Here is a 16205-nt window from a genome sequence, read left to right on the forward strand (position 1 = left end):
GAGGGTTTAACCAGTCTAGTTGTTATAGTGGAGGGTTAGCGGTGAGGGTTTTACCAGTCTAGTTTTTATAGTGTAGGGTTAGCGGTGAGGGTTTAACCAGTCTAGTTGTTATTGTGGAGGGTTAGTGGTGAGGGTTTTACCAGTCTAGTTTTTATAGTGTAGGGTAAGGGTTAGTGGTGAGGGTTTAACCAGTCTAGTTGTTATAGTGGAGGGTTACTGGTGAGGGTTTAACAAGTCTAGTTTTTTAGTGAAGGATAAGGGTTAGTGGTGAGGGTTTAACCAGTCTAGTTGTTATAGTGGAGGGTAAGGGTTAGTGGTGAGGGTTTAACCAGTCTAGTTGTTATAGTGGAGGGTTAGTGGTGAGGGTTTAACCAGTCTAGTGTTTATAGTGGAGGGTAAGGGTTAGTGGTGAGGGTTTTACCAGTCTAGTTTTTATAGTGGAGGATAAGGGTTAGTGGTGAGGGTTTAACCAGTCTAGTTGTTATAGTGGAGGGTTACTGGTGAGGGTTTAACAAGTCTAGTTTTTTAGTGAAGGATAAGGGTTAGTGGTGAGGGTTTAACCAGTCTAGTTGTTATAGTGGAGGGTAAGGGTTAGTGGTGAGGGTTTAACCAGTCTAGTTGTTATAGTGGAGGGTTAGTGGTGAGGGTTTAACCAGTCTAGTGTTTATAGTGGAGGGTAAGGGTTAGTGGTGAGGGTTTTACCAGTCTAGTTTTTATAGTGGAGGGTAAGGGTTAGTGGTGAGGGTTTAACCAGTCTAGTTGTTATAGTGGAGGGTTAGTGGTGAGGGTTTAACCAGTCTAGTTTTTATAGTGGAGGGTAAGGGTTAGTGGTGAGGGTTTAACCAGTCTAGTGTTTATAGTGGAGGGTAAGGGTTAGTGGTGAGGGTTTAACCAGTCTAGTTGTTATAGTGGAGGGTTAGCGGTGAGGGTTTTACCAGTCTAGTTTTTATAGTGGAGGGTAAGGGTTAGTGGTGAGGGTTTAACCAGTCTAGTTGTTATAGTGGAGGGTTAGTGGTGAGGGTTTAACCAGTCTAGTGTTTATAGTGGAGGGTAAGGGTTAGTGGCGAGGGTTTAACCAGTCTAGTTGTTATAGTGGAGGGTTAGTGGTGAGGGTTTAACCAGTCTAGTGTTTATAGTGGAGGGTAAGGGTTAGTGGTGAGGGTTTAACCAGTCTAGTTGTTATAGTGGAGGGTAAGGGTTAGTGGTGAGGGTTTAACCAGTCTAGTGTTTAAAGTGGAGGGTAAGGGTTAGTGGTGAGGGTTTAACCAGTCTAGTTGTTATAGTGGAGGGTTAGTGGTGAGGGTTTAACCAGTCTAGTGTTTATAGTGGAGGGTAAGGGTTAGTGGTGAGGGTTTAACCAGTCTAGTTGTTATAGTGGAGGGTTAGTGGTGAGGGTTTAACCAGTCTAGTTGTTATAGTGGAGGGTAAGGGTTAGTGGTGAGGGTTTAACCAGTCTAGTGTTTAAAGTGGAGGGTAAGGGTTAGTGGTGAGGGTTTAACCAGTCTAGTTGTTATAGTGGAGGGTTAGTGGTGAGGGTTTAACCAGTCTAGTGTTTATAGTGGAGGGTAAGGGTTAGTGGCGAGGGTTTAACCAGTCTAGTTGTTATAGTGGAGGGTTAGTGGTGAGGGTTTAACCAGTCTAGTGTTTATAGTGGAGGGTAAGGGTTAGTGGTGAGGGTTTAACCAGTCTAGTTGTTATAGTGAAGGGTTACTGGTGAGGGTTTAACAAGTCTAGTTTTTTAGTGAAGGATAAGGGTTAGTGGTGAGGGTTTAACCAGTCTAGTTGTTATAGTGGAGGGTAAGGGTTAGTGGTGAGGGTTTAACCAGTCTAGTTGTTATAGTGGAGGGTTAGTGGTGAGGGTTTAACCAGTCTAGTGTTTATAGTGGAGGGTAAGGGTTAGTGGTGAGGGTTTTACCAGTCTAGTTTTTATAGTGGAGGGTAAGGGTTAGTGGTGAGGGTTTAACCAGTCTAGTTGTTATAGTGGAGGGTTAGTGGTGAGGGTTTAACCAGTCTAGTTTTTATAGTGGAGGGTAAGGGTTAGTGGTGAGGGTTTAACCAGTCTAGTGTTTATAGTGGAGGGTAAGGGTTAGTGGTGAGGGTTTAACCAGTCTAGTTGTTATAGTGGAGGGTTAGCGGTGAGGGTTTTACCAGTCTAGTTTTTATAGTGTAGGGTTAGCGGTGAGGGTTTAACCAGTCTAGTTGTTATTGTGGAGGGTTAGTGGTGAGGGTTTTACCAGTCTAGTTTTTATAGTGTAGGGTAAGGGTTAGTGGTGAGGGTTTAACCAGTCTAGTTGTTATAGTGGAGGGTTACTGGTGAGGGTTTAACAAGTCTAGTTTTTTAGTGAAGGATAAGGGTTAGTGGTGAGGGTTTAACCAGTCTAGTTGTTATAGTGGAGGGTAAGGGTTAGTGGTGAGGGTTTAACCAGTCTAGTTGTTATAGTGGAGGGTTAGTGGTGAGGGTTTAACCAGTCTAGTGTTTATAGTGGAGGGTAAGGGTTAGTGGTGAGGGTTTTACCAGTCTAGTTTTTATAGTGGAGGATAAGGGTTAGTGGTGAGGGTTTAACCAGTCTAGTTGTTATAGTGGAGGGTTACTGGTGAGGGTTTAACAAGTCTAGTTTTTTAGTGAAGGATAAGGGTTAGTGGTGAGGGTTTAACCAGTCTAGTTGTTATAGTGGAGGGTAAGGGTTAGTGGTGAGGGTTTAACCAGTCTAGTTGTTATAGTGGAGGGTTAGTGGTGAGGGTTTAACCAGTCTAGTGTTTATAGTGGAGGGTAAGGGTTAGTGGTGAGGGTTTTACCAGTCTAGTTTTTATAGTGGAGGGTAAGGGTTAGTGGTGAGGGTTTAACCAGTCTAGTTGTTATAGTGGAGGGTTAGTGGTGAGGGTTTAACCAGTCTAGTTTTTATAGTGGAGGGTAAGGGTTAGTGGTGAGGGTTTAACCAGTCTAGTGTTTATAGTGGAGGGTAAGGGTTAGTGGTGAGGGTTTAACCAGTCTAGTTGTTATAGTGGAGGGTTAGCGGTGAGGGTTTTACCAGTCTAGTTTTTATAGTGTAGGGTTAGCGGTGAGGGTTTAACCAGTCTAGTTGTTATTGTGGAGGGTTAGTGGTGAGGGTTTTACCAGTCTAGTTTTTATAGTGTAGGGTAAGGGTTAGTGGTGAGGGTTTAACCAGTCTAGTTGTTATAGTGGAGGGTTACTGGTGAGGGTTTAACAAGTCTAGTTTTTTAGTGAAGGATAAGGGTTAGTGGTGAGGGTTTAACCAGTCTAGTTGTTATAGTGGAGGGTAAGGGTTAGTGGTGAGGGTTTAACCAGTCTAGTTGTTATAGTGGAGGGTTAGTGGTGAGGGTTTAACCAGTCTAGTGTTTATAGTGGAGGGTAAGGGTTAGTGGTGAGGGTTTTACCAGTCTAGTTTTTATAGTGGAGGGTAAGGGTTAGTGGTGAGGGTTTAACCAGTCTAGTTGTTATAGTGGAGGGTTAGCGGTGAGGGTTTTACCAGTCTAGTTTTTATAGTGTAGGGTTAGCGGTGAGGGTTTAACCAGTCTAGTTGTTATAGTGGAGGGTTAGTGGTGAGGGTTTAACCAGTCTAGTTTTATAGTGGAGGGTTAGCGGTGAGGGTTTTACCAGTCTAGTTTTTATAGTGTAGGGTAAGGGTTAGTGGTGAGGGCTTAACCAGTCTAGTTGTTATAGTGAAGGGTTACTGGTGAGGGTTTAACAAGTCTAGTTTTTTAGTGAAGGATAGGGGTTAGTGGTGAGGGTTTAACCAGTCTAGTTTTTATGGCGGAGGGTAAGGGTTAGTGGTGAGGGTTTAACCAGTCTAGTTGTTATAGTGGAGGGTAAGGGTTAGTGGTGAGGGTTTAACCAGTCTAGTTGTTATAGTGGAGGGTAAGGGTTAGTGGTGAGGGTTTTACTAGTCTAGTTTTTATAAGAATATGGCCTCATTATGGCCTGTAATACAGATCAGAATATGGCCTCATTATGGCCTGTAATACAGATCAGAATATGGCCTCATTATGGCCTGTAATACAGATCAGAATATGTCCTCATTATGGCCTGTAATACAGATCAGAATATGGCCTCATTATGGCCTGTAATACAGATCAGAATATGGCCTCATTATGGCCTGTAATACAGATCAGAATATGGCCTCATTATGGCCTGTAATACAGATCAGAATATGGCCTCATTATGGCCTGTAATACAGATCAGAATATGGCCTCATTATGGCCTGTAATACAGATCAGAATATGGCCTCATTATGGCCTGTAATACAGATCAGAATATGGCCTCATTATGGCCTGTAATACAGATCAGAATATGGCCTCATTATGGCCTGTAATACAGATCGGGCCTCAGGTCTAACAGAGTAAAGGTCAATACAGTGTATCCTCAGCCGACCCTTCAGATGTGTGTCTACAACGTATGCTAGTGTGTACAACTGGTTTGTGTATAACCTGTGTGTGTGTGTGTGTGTGTGTGTGTGTCCAGGCGGACGTTGCGGTGTCGGTAGTGGACTCCAGCAGAGGGTCGTTTGAGGCGGGCTTCGAGGCGAGTGGCCAGACACAGGAGCAAGGCCTTCTGGTGCCATCGCTGGGCGTCACGCAGCTCGCTGTCGCCGTCAATAACACGGACCAGGTGAGAAAGTTACCACGGCTACCACGTGTCGCCATGGCAACGCCTGTTACTATGGCAACAGCGTACTGTACTGACCATACAGTCAGTCGTACATCGGCAGTCATGGGCATGCTAAAAATGATAACTCTTCTTGTGTTTGTGTAACAGGTGAACTGGGAACAGGAACGAATCAAAGATATAATCTCCAAGCTAGGACAGTTTCTTAAAACAGGCTGGCTTCAAGGTAAGTGGTGTCGTCCTGGGGTTAGGGACATTCACCTTTGACCTGTGGTTTAGTTTAGGGCCTTCCAATGTATTTTCTGACTTTTCTAGCTGCTCCCAGTCAACATGGCAGGTCTCACAGTCAGATGTTTACCCTCATATGAGATGATAATTGTCATGCTTTAGAGTCCTCGTTTACTATAACAGTGTTCTACGTCCCGACCACTAAGAGTTCTATCACAGTGTTCTACGTCCCGACCACTAAGAGTTCTATCACAGTGTTCTACGTCCCGACCACTAAGAGTTCTATCACAGTGTTCTACGTCCCGACCACTAAGAGTTCTATAACAGTGTTCTACGTCCCGACCGCTAAGAGTTCTATAACAGTGTTCTACGTCCCGACCGCTAAGAGTTCTATAACAGTGTTCTACGTACCGACCACTAAGAGTTCTATCACAGTGTTCTACGTCCCGACCACTAAGAGTTCTATCACAGTGTTCTACATCCCGACCACTAAGAGTTCTATAACAGTGTTCTACGTCCCGACCGCTAAGAGTTCTATAACAGTGTTCTACGTACCGACCACTAAGAGTTCTATAACAGTGTTCTACGTCCCGACCGCTAAGAGTTCTATCACAGTGTTCTACGTCCCGACCGCTAAGAGTTCTATCACAGTGTTCTACGTCCCGACCGCTAAGAGTTCTATAACAGTGTTCTACGTCCCGACCGCTAAGAGTTCTATCACAGTGTTCTACGTCCCGACCGCTAAGAGTTCTATAACAGTGTTCTACGTCCCGACCGCTAAGAGTTCTATCACAGTGTTCTACGTCCCGACCGCTAAGAGTTCTATAACAGTGTTCTACATCCCGACCACTAAGAGTTCTATCACAGTGTTCTACGTAGGGTTATAGCTGTTCTATGTTCTCTCCCAAGAATCTGATGTGTTCCACGTCCCGACCAGTGGTACATCAGGAGAGAACCTGACCACTAAGTGTTCTGCTCCAAAGCTAACATCCTGGTACTTTGGAGCCTGCCTTTTGGACCAGAACGGAACGGACACACGCTCTCGTATTCAATTCCACAAATCTTTATTGTCCGAGGTCGGTACGCTCACAACTCTTTATAAAATAAAATTATGTTACAACTCAACAATATTATTTAAAAAAAAAATTGTTAGCAAAAACAAAAGAACATCCATAGTGTACATGGCCCGTGGACAATTATTCTTGACATAAATACCCTTCAAGCACACAGAGAAATGAGAAGTAGCTGAGAGAGATTGATTGATACCATGTCTTTATTTGTGTCTTCTCTCTTCTGTAATGATCTGAAAGTGTGCGAGTGTCTGAGTAGTGTTGTGACTGACAGTAGTGAAAGTGTCGAGTGTGGCTGGTTACCATGGTGATGTCGGTACGGTATTAGTCAGCATGGCGACGTAGTGACTCAGTGACACAGTCTAAATTAAAGTTAACATTTCTATGTTGTTTCTCACGCTCTCTTTTCTCACTCGGCCTCTACCTTTCTTTCTCTCTGTCTCACTTTCGATCTCTCTCTCCCTCTCCTCCTCTCTCTCTCTCTCTCTCTCTGTCTCTCTCTCTCTCTCTCTCTCTCTCTCTCTCTCTCTCTCTCTCTCTCTCTCTCTCTCTCTGTCTCTCCATTGATTGTTTCAACCTCGCCCCAGAGGTTGATAGACAAGCCCTTTAGACTGTGTGTCTCAGACGTGGTTAAAGGTGAGATCACATAATGCCCATATAATCACGTAACAAGCCCTTTCATTAGATAACACAAAATAAATAACTGTTATTTTCTCTGTGGTTGTAGATCAGGGTTTTGTGTGACAGGGTAGATGGAGGCTGGGTACATTCAGACAGGAGAGAGGAGAGTACTGGCCATACCCCCCCAACGAGACATGCACTGTTAAAAGGTACTGTGTTTTAATAATACAACACTGCCACCTTGTGGTATTTGAAAGACATATGAAATACATTCTCTCTGTGTGTCTCTCTCTCTCTCTCTCTGTCTCTCTCTCTGCCTCTTTGTCTCTGTCTCTGTCTCTCTCTGTCTCTCTCTCTCTCTCTCTCTCTCTTTGTCTCTCTGCCTCTTTGTCTCTGTCTCTCTCTCTCTCTGTCTCTCTCTCTCTCTCTGTCTCTCTCTCTCTCTTTCTCTCTCTCTCTCTCTCTGTCTCTCTGCCTCTTTGTCTCTGTCTCTCTCTCTCTCTCTCTCTCTCTCTCAATTAATTTTCAATTTAAGGGGCTTTATTGATATGGGAAACATATGTTAACATAGCCAAAGCAAGTGAAATAAATAATAAACAAAAGTGAAATAAACAATAAAAATGAACAGTGAACATTACACTCAGAAAAGTTCCAAAATAATGAAGACATTTAAAATGTCATATCATGTCTATATACAGTATTGTAACGATATACACATAGTTAAAGTACAAAAGGGAAAATAAATAAACATAAATATGGGTTGTATTTACAATGGTGTTTGTTCTTCACTGGTTGCCCTTTTCTTGTGGCAACAGGTCACACATCTTGCTGCTGTGATGTCACACTGTGGTATTTCACCCAGTAGATATGGGAGTTCATCAAAATATCAAATTCTTTATATATCTGTGTAATCTGAGGGAAATATGTATCTCTAATATGGTCATACATTGGGCAGGAGGTTAGGAAGTGCAGCTCAGTTTCCACCTCATTCTGTGGGCAGTGAGCACATAGCCTGTCTTCTCTTGAGAGCCAGGTCTGCCTACGGCGGCCTTTCTCAATAGCAAGGCTATGCTCACTGAGTCTGTACATAGTCAAAGCTTTCCTTAAGTTTAGGTCAGTCACAGTGGTCAGGTATTCTGCCACTGTGTACTCTCTGTTTAGGGCCAAATAGCATTCTAGTTTGCTCAGTTTTTTTGTTAAGTCTTTCCAATGTGTCAAGTAATTATCTTTTTGTTTTCTCATGATTTGGTTGGGTCTAATTGTGTTGCTGTCCTGGGGCTCTGTGGGGTCTGTTTGTGTTTGTGAACAGAGCCCCAGGACCAGCTTGCTTAGGGGACTCTTCTCCAGGTTCATCTCTCTGTAGGTGATGGCTTTGTTATGGAAGGTTTGGGAATCACTTCCTTTTAGGTGGTTGTAGAATTTAACGTCTCTTTTCTGGATTTTGATCATTAGCGGGTATCGGCCTAATTCTGCTCTGCATTATTTGGTGTTTCTCTCTCTCTCTGTGTAGGCATCACTCTCCACGAGGAGCCTCTGGACAGGACAGCAGCAGGAGACCATGTTAGTCTGATCGTCACTGGCTTGGACATCATCAAGATTAAGAAAATACTGTACATCACAGTTAATGTAGACCACAGTCTATAACATGAATGTAGACCACAGTCTTTAACATCAATGTAGACCACAGTATATAACATGAATGTGGACCACAGTAAATAACATGAATGATCCTTTAAACTAGTGTTACTAATTTGATGGTTGTAGTCATCAATTGACCCGTTAACAATCACCCATATTGTCGCGGCCGATGCTGGAAGAAGACCAAGGTGCAGCTTGGTCAGCGTACATATTCCTTTTAATTTGAATGTCGCCAACATAACAATAAACAATACAAAACGACCGTGAAGCTTAACAGGGCTATGAAGCCTCTAACAAAGTTAACTTCCCACACTGAAAGGAGGGAAAAGGGCTACCTAAGTATGGTTCCCAATCAGAGACAACGATAGACAGCTGTCCCTGATTGAGAACCATACCCGGCCAAAACATAGAAACACAAAATCATAGAAGTAAAGGATATAGAATGCCCACCCCAAATCACACCCTGACCAAACCATAAAGAGACATAAGGCTCTCTAAGGTCATGGCGTGACAGTACCCCCCTCCAAAGGTGCGGACTCCGGCCGCAAAATCTGAACCTCTAGGGGAGGGTCTGGGTGGGCATCTATCCGCGGTGGCGGCTCTGGTGCGGGACATGGACCCCGCTCCACCTCTGGCTCACCCCACTTTGGTGGCGCCTCTGGTGCGGGGACCCTCATCGCCGACCCCGGACTTGGGACTCTCGTTGCGGGCCCCGGACTGGGGACCCTCGTTGCGGGCCCTGTAGTGTTAATGAGCCTCCTCCAGTGTCTGTATTAACCCTGTACTGTGGTGTTAATGAGTCTCCTCTAGTGTCTGTATTAACCCTGTACTGTAGTGTTAATGAGTCTCCTCCAGTCTGTCTGCATTAACCCTGTACTGTAATGTTAATGAGTCTCCTCCAGTCTGTCTGTATTAACCCTGTACCATAGTGTTAAAGTCTCCTCCAGTCTGTCTGTATTAACCCTGTACTGTAGTGTGAATGAGTCTCCTCTAGTGTCTGTATTAACCCTGTAGTGTTAATGAGTCTCCTCCAGTCTGTCTGTATTAACCCTGTACTGTAGTGTTAATGAGTCTCCTCTAGTGTCTGTATTAACCCTGTACTGTGGTGTTAATGAGTCTCCTCTAGTGTCTGTATTAACCCTGTACTGTAATGTTAATGAGTCTCCTCTAGTGTCTGTATTAACCCTGTACTGTAGTGTTAATGAGTCTCCTCTAGTGTCTGTATTAACCCTGTACTGTAATGTTAATGAGTCTCCTCTAGTGTCTGTATTAACCCTGTAGTGTTAATGAGTCTCCTCCAGTCTGTCTGTATTAACCCTGTACTGTAGTGTTAATGAGTCTCCTCCAGTGTCTGTATTAACCCTGTACTATAGTGTTAATGAGTCTCCTCTAGTGTCTGTATTAACCCTGTAGTGTAATGTTAATGAGTCTCCTCTAGTCTGTCTGTATTAACCCTGTACTGTAATGTTAATGAGTCTCCTCTAGTGTCTGTATTAACCCTGTATTGTAGTGTGAATGAGTCTCCTCTAGTGTCTGTATTAACCCTGTAGTGTTAATGAGTCTCCTCCAGTCTGTCTGTATTAACCCTGTACTGTAGTGTTAATGAGTCTCCTCTAGTGTCTGTATTAACCCTGTACTGTAGTGTTAATGAGTCTCCTCCAGTCTGTCTGTATTAACCCTGTACTGTAGTGTTAATGAGTCTCCTCCAGTCTGTCTGTATTAACCCTGTACTATAGTGTTAATGAGTCTCCTCTAGTGTCTGTATTAACCCTGTACTGTAGTGTGAATGAGTCTCCTCTAGTGTCTGTATTAACCCTGTAGTGTTAATGAGTCTCCTCCAGTCTGTCTGTATTAACCCTGTACTGTAGTGTTAATGAGTCTCCTCTAGTGTCTGTATTAACCCTGTACTATAGTGTTAATGAGTCTCCTCTAGTGTCTGTATTAACCCTGTAGTGTTAATGAGTCTCCTCCAGTCTGTCTGTATTAACCCTGTACTGTAGTGTTAATGAGTCTCCTCTAGTGTCTGTATTAACCCTGTACTGTAGTGTTAATGAGTCTCCTCCAGTCTGTCTGCATTAACCCTGTACTGTAGTGTTAATGAGTCTCATCCAGTCTGTCTGTATTAACCCTGTACTGTAGTGTTGAGTCTCATCCAGTCTGTCTGTATTAACCCTGTACTGTAGTGTTGAGTCTCATCCAGTCTGTCTGTATTAACCCTGTACTATAGTGTTAATGAGTCTCCTCTAGTGTCTGTATTAACCCTGTAGTGTTAATGAGCCTCCTCTAGTGTCTGTATTAACCCTGTACTGTAGTGTTAATGAGTCTCCTCCAGTCTGTCTGTATTAACCCTGTACTGTAGTGTTAATGAGTCTCCTCTAGTGTCTGTATTAACCCTGTACTATAGTGTTAATAAGTGTCCTCTAGTGTCTGTATTAACCCTGTACTGTAGTGTTGAGTCTCCTCTAGTGTCTGTATTAACCCTGTACTGTAGTTTTGAGTCTCCTCTAGTGTCTGTATTAACCCTGTACTATAGTGTGAATGAGTCTCCTCCAGTCTGTCTGTATTAACCCCGTACTATAGTGTTAATGAGTCTCCTTGTAATAGCTGTCGCTCTCCTCATCCTCAGATGAGGTGAGGAGAGAAGGATCTTCGGACCAAAATGCGGAGTCAGGGAAATATGCCATCTTTATTATATAACACGACGTAGACTAAACAAAACAAACACTTTCAAAACTTACAAAATAACAAAACGACGTTGACGCAACCTGAACATAAACTTACATAGACAAACGTAAACTCACGAACAGGAACGGACATCGAAACATACGAACAGCCAAACAGCTCCAAAAGTGAATACATCGAACATAAACGAAGACATCACAGGAGACAATCACCCACAAACAAACAGTGAGAAATGCCCTACCTAAATATGACTCTTGATTAGAGGAAAATGCAAACCACCTGCCTCTAATCAAGAGCCATACCAGGCAAACCGAAACCAACATAGAAACAGATAACATAGACTGCCCACCCAAAACACATGCCCTGACCAAAAACACATAAAAACTAACATAAATAGGTCAGGACTGTTACAGTACCCCCCCCCCCCAAGGTGCGAACGCCGGGCGCACCAGCACAAAGTCCAGGGGAGGGTCCGGGTGGGCAGTTGACCACGGTGGTGGCTCCGGTTCAGGACGCTGTCCCCGCACCACCATAGTCACTCCCCTCTTCTTTCTACCCCTTCCACTGACCACCCAAACATTAGCTTCCCCTAAATAAACAGCTAGCACCGGAACAAGGGGCAGCACCGGGACAAGGGGTAGCACCGGGACAAGGGGCAGCACAAAAACAAGGGGCAGCACCAGGATAAGGACCATCACTGGAATAAGGGGCAGCACCGGGACAAGGGGCATCACCGGGACAAGGGGCAGCACCGGGACAAGGGGCAGCACCGGGACAAGGGGCAGCACCGGGACAAGGGGCAGCACCGGGACAAGGGGCAGCACCGGGACAAGGGGCAGCACCGGGACAAGGGGCAGATCCCGGCTGAAGGACTCTGGCAGGTCCTGTTTGGACGGCTCTGGCAGGTCCATGCAGGCTGACGGCTCTCGACGCTCATGGCAGACTGACGGCTCTCTACGCTCATGGCAGGCTGACGGCTCTCGACGCTCATGGCAGGCTGACGGCTCTCGACGCTCATGGCAGGCTGACGGCTCTCGACGCTCATGGCGCTCTGACGGCTCTGGCTGCTCATGGCTCTCTGACGGCTCTGGCTGCTCATGGCTCACTGACGGCTCTGGCTGCTCATGGCTCTTTGACGGCTCTGGCTGCTCATGGCTCTCTGACGGCTCTGGCTGCTCATGGCTCTCTGACGGTTCTGGCTGCTCATGGCTCTCTGACGGCTCTGGCTGCTCATGGCTCGCTGGCGGCTCTGGCAGATCCTGTCTGATTGGCGGCTCTGGCAGATCCTGTCTGGTTGGCGGCTCTGGCAGATCCTGTCTGGTTGGCGGCTCTGGCAGATCCTGTCTGGTTGGCGGCTCTGGCAGATCCTGTCTGGCGGGCGGCTCTAGCGGCTCCTGTCTGGCTGACGGCTCTAGCGGCTCCTGTCTGGCGGATGGCTCTGTAGGCTCATGGCAGACGGGCGGCTTTGCAGGCTCATGGCAGACGGGCGGCTTTGCAGGCTCCTGGCAGACGGATGACTCAGATGGCGCTGGGGAGACGGATGGCTCAGATGGCGCTGGGGAGACGGATGGCTCAGATGGCGCTGGGGAGACGGATGGCTCAGATGGCGCTGGGGAGACGGATGGCTCAGATGGCGCTGGGGAGACGGATGGCTCTGGCCGGATACGGCGCACTGTAGACCTGGTGCGTGGTGCCGGAACTGGAGGCACCGGGCTAATGATAAGCACCTTCCTACTAGTGCGTGGAGCAGAGACAGGGCACACTGAACTCTCAAAGCGTACTCTATACCTGGTGCGTGGTACCGGCACTGGTGGCACCTGGCTGAGGGCACGCACCTCAGGACTAGTACGGGGAGAAGTGACAGTGTGTACAGGACTTGGGAGACGCACAGGTGGCTTAGTGCGTGGGGCCGGAACTGGAGGCACCGAACTGGATACACGCACTATAGGGAGAGTGCGTGGAGGAGGAACAGGGCTCTGGAAATGCACTGGTAGCCTAGTGCGTAATATAGGCACTGTAGGTACTAGGCTGGGGCGGGGAGGTGGCGCCGGAAATACCGGACCGTGCAGGCGTACTAGCTCTCTTGAGCATTGAGCCTGCCCAACCTTACCTGGTTGAATGCTCCCGGTCGCCCGCCCAGTACGGGGAGGTGGAATAACCCGCACCGGGCTGTGTAGGCGAACCGGGGAAACCCTGCGTAAGGCAGGTGCCATGTATGCCGGCCCGAGGAGACGCACTGGAGACCAGACGCGTTGAGCCGGCCTCATGACACCTGGCTCAATGCCCAATCTCGCCCTACCAGTGCGGGGAGGTGGAATAACCCGCACCGGCCTATGCACACGTACAAGAGACACCGTGCGCTCTACTGCGTAACACGGTGTCTGCCCGTACTCCCGCTCTCCACGGTTAGCCTGGGAAGTGGGCGCAGGTCTCCTACCTGCCCTTGGCCCACTACCCTTTAGCCCCCCCCCAAGAAATTTTTGGGAGTTACTCACGGGCTTTTCGGGCTTCCGTGCAAGACGTGTCCCCTCATAATTCCGGTTACGAGCTTGAATCTCCGGCTTCCATCCACGTCTCCTAGCTGCCTCCTCATACCAGCGCCGCTCCGCCTTCGCTGCTTCCAATTCCTCCTTTGGACGGCGATATTCCCCTGGTTGAGCCCAAGGTCCTCTACCGTCCAAAATCTCCTCCCAAGTCCAAAAGTCCTTATTGCTCCGTCGATTTTTCCCATACCGCTTGGTCTCTGTATTTTGGTGGGTGATTCTGTAATAGCTGTCGCTCTCCTCATCCTCAGATGAGGTGAGGAGAGAAGGATCTTCGGACCAAAATGCGGAGTCAGGGAAATATGCCATCTTTATTATATAACACGACGTAGACTAAACAAAACAAACACTTTCAAAACTTACAAAATAACAAAACGACGTTGACGCAACCTGAACATAAACTTACATAGACAAACGTAAACTCACGAACAGGAACGGACATCGAAACATACGAACAGCCAAACAGCTCCAAAAGTGAATACATCGAACATAAACGAAGACATCACAGGAGACAATCACCCACAAACAAACAGTGAGAAATGCCCTACCTAAATATGACTCTTGATTAGAGGAAAATGCAAACCACCTGCCTCTAATCAAGAGCCATACCAGGCAAACCGAAACCAACATAGAAACAGATAACATAGACTGCCCACCCAAAACACATGCCCTGACCAAAAACACATAAAAACTAACATAAATAGGTCAGGACTGTTACACTCCTCTGGTGTGGGTTGTGTGTTCTGTGATATCAAGGAGCCAATCAGACTGTGTTCCCGCTTCAGGGCCAGATTTCTGCTATTCGACATAAAGTCCCCTATCACACAGGGCTTTGCTCAATCTCAGACTGGCCAATAAAAATAAAAGATTAAGATGGGCAAAAGAACACAGACACTGGACAGAGGAACTCTGCCTAGAAGGCCAGCATCCCGGAGTCTCCTCCTCACTGTTGACGTTGAGACTGGTGTTTTGTGGGTACTATTTAATGAAGCTGCCAGTTGAGGACTTGTGAGGCGTCTGTTTCTCAAACTAGACACTCTAATGTACTTGCCCTCTTGCTCAGTTGTGCACCAGGGCCTCCAACTCCTCTTTCTATTCTGGTTAGAGCCAGTTTGTGCTGTTCTGTGAAGGGAGTTATACACAGCATTATAAGAGTTCTTCAGTTTCTTGGCGATTTCTCTCATGGAATAGTCTTCATTTCTCAGAACAAGAATAGACTGACGAGTTTCGGAAGAAAGGTCTTTGTTTTTGGCCATTTTGAGCCTGTAATCGAACCCACAAATGCCGATGCTCCAGATACTCAACTAGTCTAAAGAAGGCCAGTTTTATTGCTTCTTGTAACGGTGGTCCTCCTCCTCTTCGCCCGAAAAGGAGGAGTATTGATCGAACCAAGGCGCAGTGGAGTTTGAACACATATTTATTTAACGAAAACACGAACTTAACTAAACTAACAAAAACAACAAACGGTGTAGACAGACCTATACGGCGAACTTACATAAAACAAGAAGAACGCACGAATAGGACAATTAGACTACACAAACCGAACAAACCGTAACAGTCCCGTATGGTGCAAACAATTACACAGACACGGAAGACAATCACCCACCACGAACACTGTGACAACGCCTACCTAAATATGACTCTTAATTAGAGGAACGCCAAACACCTTCCTCTAATTAAGAGCCATACCAGGCAACCCAAAACCAACACAGAAACAGAAAACATAGAATGGCCACCCAACCTCACGTCCTGACCAACTAACACACATAACAAACTAACATAAATAGGTCAGGAACGTGACATAACCCCCCCCATAAGGTGCGAACTCCGGGCGCACCAGCACAAAGTCTAGGGGAGGGTCTGGGTGGGCATCTGACCACGGTGGTGGCTCAGGCTCCGGGCGAGGTCCCCACCCCACCATAGTCAATCCCAACCTCCATCTACCCCTAAAAATGTCCACCCATATCCCACAAAATCCTCTTTGTAAAATCCATGACAGGGACAGCACCGGGACAGAGGGATAAATCAAGACAGAGGGATAGATAAGAATAAAGAAGTAGATCAAGATAGAGAGGGAGATCATAATAGAGGGGCAACTCCGGACTGAAAGGCAGCTCCGGACAGAGAGACAGCTCTGGACTGAGGGGCAGTTCTGGGTAAATAGCCGTTTCTGGCTGAAGGGCAGCTCATGGCTGACTGACGGCTCTCGACGCTCATGGCTGGCTGACGGCTCTCGACGCTCATGGCTGGCTGACGGCTCTCGACGCTCATGGCTGGCTGACGGCTCTCGACGCTCATGGCTGGCTGACGGCTCTCGACGCTCATGGCTGGCTGACGGCTCTCGACGCTCATGGCAGGCTGACGGCTCTCGACGCTCATGGCTGGCTGACGGCTCTCGACGCTCATGGCAGGCTGACGGCTCTCGACGCTCATGGCTGGCTGACGGCTCTCGACGCTCATGGCAGGCTGACGGCTCTCGACGCTCATGGCTCTCTGATGGCTCTGGCTGCTCATGGCTCGCTGGCGGCTCTGGCAGATCCTGTCTGGTTGGCGGCTCTGGCAGATCCTGTCTGGTTGGCGGCTCTGGCAGATCCTGTCTAGTTAGCGGCTCTGGCAGATCCTGTCTGGTTGGCGGCTCTGGCAGATCCTGTCTGACGGGCGGCTCTAGCGGCTCCTGTCTGGCGGGCGGCTCTAGCGGCTCCTGTCTGGCGGACGGCTCTGTAGGCTCATGGCAGACGGGCGGCTTTGCTGGTTAATGGCAGACGGGCGGCTTTGCAGGCTCATTGCAGACGGATGGCT

General features: G+C 47.1%; 1 long non-coding RNA gene across 1 annotated transcript; it reads left to right on the top strand.

Annotated features, from left to right (window-relative positions):
• The first annotated feature begins 4904 nt into the window (after window positions 1-4904).
• LOC129825485 (uncharacterized) lies at window positions 4905-9517 on the top strand. Its single transcript, XR_008754892.1, has 3 exons — window positions 4905-6558; window positions 6650-6752; window positions 8054-9517. It is a non-coding gene; the product is annotated as an uncharacterized LOC129825485 (long non-coding RNA).
• The last annotated feature ends 6688 nt before the right edge of the window (window positions 9518-16205 follow it).

The sequence above is a fragment of the Salvelinus fontinalis genome, chromosome 27 (genome assembly GCF_029448725.1).
Source record: "Salvelinus fontinalis isolate EN_2023a chromosome 27, ASM2944872v1, whole genome shotgun sequence".
Taxonomy (NCBI): Eukaryota; Metazoa; Chordata; class Actinopteri; order Salmoniformes; family Salmonidae; genus Salvelinus; species Salvelinus fontinalis.